The sequence below is a fragment of the Pinus tabuliformis genome, chromosome 7, assembly GCF_031772625.1.
Source record: "Pinus tabuliformis cultivar Carrire ecotype Pingquan chromosome 7, CPIR1, whole genome shotgun sequence".
Taxonomy (NCBI): domain Eukaryota; kingdom Viridiplantae; phylum Streptophyta; class Pinopsida; order Pinales; family Pinaceae; genus Pinus; species Pinus tabuliformis.
Genome location: NC_142293.1, coordinates 1,965,163,332 through 1,965,165,289, shown reverse-complemented (window position 1 = coordinate 1,965,165,289; position 1,958 = coordinate 1,965,163,332).

Below are 1,958 nucleotides of genomic sequence, written 5' to 3'. Positions count from 1 at the left end.
ATAATCTAGAAAAACTAATTTTAGTAGATTCTATCATTTAATTACCCAGAATTCGAGCGGAAGACACGATGATGAATTTGCAACAAAAATTATTTTTTTTCCAAATTTTGATTTGAGCAAATTGGATTGGCCTTGGAAAAATGTTGTCACGAATTCATTCCCAGAAATCCTCAAAGGATGTTCTGATCTATGTGAAACAATCATTTTTTTTGTTTTTAATTTATTTTTAATTTATCAATTTCTTGAGAAGTGGTTTGATTTCTATTTTGTGCTCCAAATTTGTTTTGATTTTTGAATTTTGATTGGTTTTTGGGAGATGAGTTGTTTAGGAGATGAGGAAGACAAGACTTGGAACAATGGAATTGCACCAGCAAGAGAGAAAGAAGGATTTTGGCCAATTAAAATTCCTTGGAGAAAATTTATTCTCCAACAACTCTCTCATTTTAATTTTATGTTGTAATTATAAATATGACTTTTGTAGAATGGACAAAGGGGGTTCCAGATCTGAAACTTGGAGACGAAATTCTCCGTAAAGAGAGGGCCTGTTTTTGCACTATTGTAGGGAGTGTGATCTTTGTAGAGAATTATCTACTTTGGATCAGTATTATGGAGATCAAAAGATTTGTATTTCAGCTCTAAAAATTTCATGTTATCATGAAGTTTTCTGAGAATTTCATGTACTCAAAGGCTTTGATAAGATGTTTAATTGATGCACACTATTGTTAGAGATAGAGGCTTATTGGTGGTCTACATTTAATAAATTTGATGCAATTCTTGATTGAGATAAGTATTTTTTGTTTGAAGTTTTTCACTATTGTTAATTAATTTAATATATGCTTGTCTAAATCATTTGAAAGCTATCTTTTAATGATGGATCTAATTTCTATCAAGTTAAATTATGAATTCAAATAGACAAACAAGATATACTTGTTAACTATTTTGTAAATTCATGTTAAGTTTATATGGGTTTTAATAATGATTGTTTTATGAGAACTATTTGCTTAATGTAGTCATAGATGTTTTAGTTTGAATTCATTTTATTTGAATTTGGATGTATGTGCACCAATGATATGATGACTATTCATCAGAAAGCTTAATATATATACTTTCTTGAACTAGTAATAAGTCTTGGAACTATCTCCTTCGCTTATTGACTTTATTTTTATTCCAAATTCAAAATTGGTCCAAGTCCCCATTTTACCATGCTCTTGGTTGATAGATGGATTAATCTTGCTTTCAATCAAGATAAATTTATGATTTATTTTCTATTAATTAGAGTAGATTTGCATTTAGATGAAATATTGCATTCTAGAAGTCCTCTTACACAAGGGGCAGACTTTAGAGTGGCTTGGCTGAGCCATTAATTCAGCTTAAGGATCACTTTCTTGCATGAGATCTGCAAGAGGGCATATTTTATGTCTCTTTCTTATTGGTAAGTAATAGACATATTTTAAGCCAGTGAAGAAAGAGAAAGGGTAACTGGACCCAATTGAACGAGTGGGAACCACCATTCCAAACGGAAAGGAAGTTCATTTAAGGTCCTGACCAGGTGGTCTCCCTTACATGTTGATAAGGTCATTTTGGACCATCAACATTTTTTGGCGCTGAAAGGAGGGCTTGACGACTTGTTGTCTTTTGGAGTTTTTGTATTTTTAAGTTTTATTTTAATCATAATGGCTCCTCTTGAACTTCTCATTTGGAGTTGTATTGTTGCACGTGCATCTGCCAATACTCCACTAAAAATAGTAAGACACTTGTAAAAGGTAAAATTTAATGGTAAGAGGAATGTTTCTGCAATATTTGATCATGGCTTGCAATTTATTCAAAAAAATTCAAATTCTACTTTTTATGACATTGATGAAGGTATTTTATGCAAAATTTTTACTCTTACATTCTCGAAAAAAGCCAGAAGATGGTGTCAATCTCTTCTAGTTGCCTCTATTCACGGTGGGGATCAA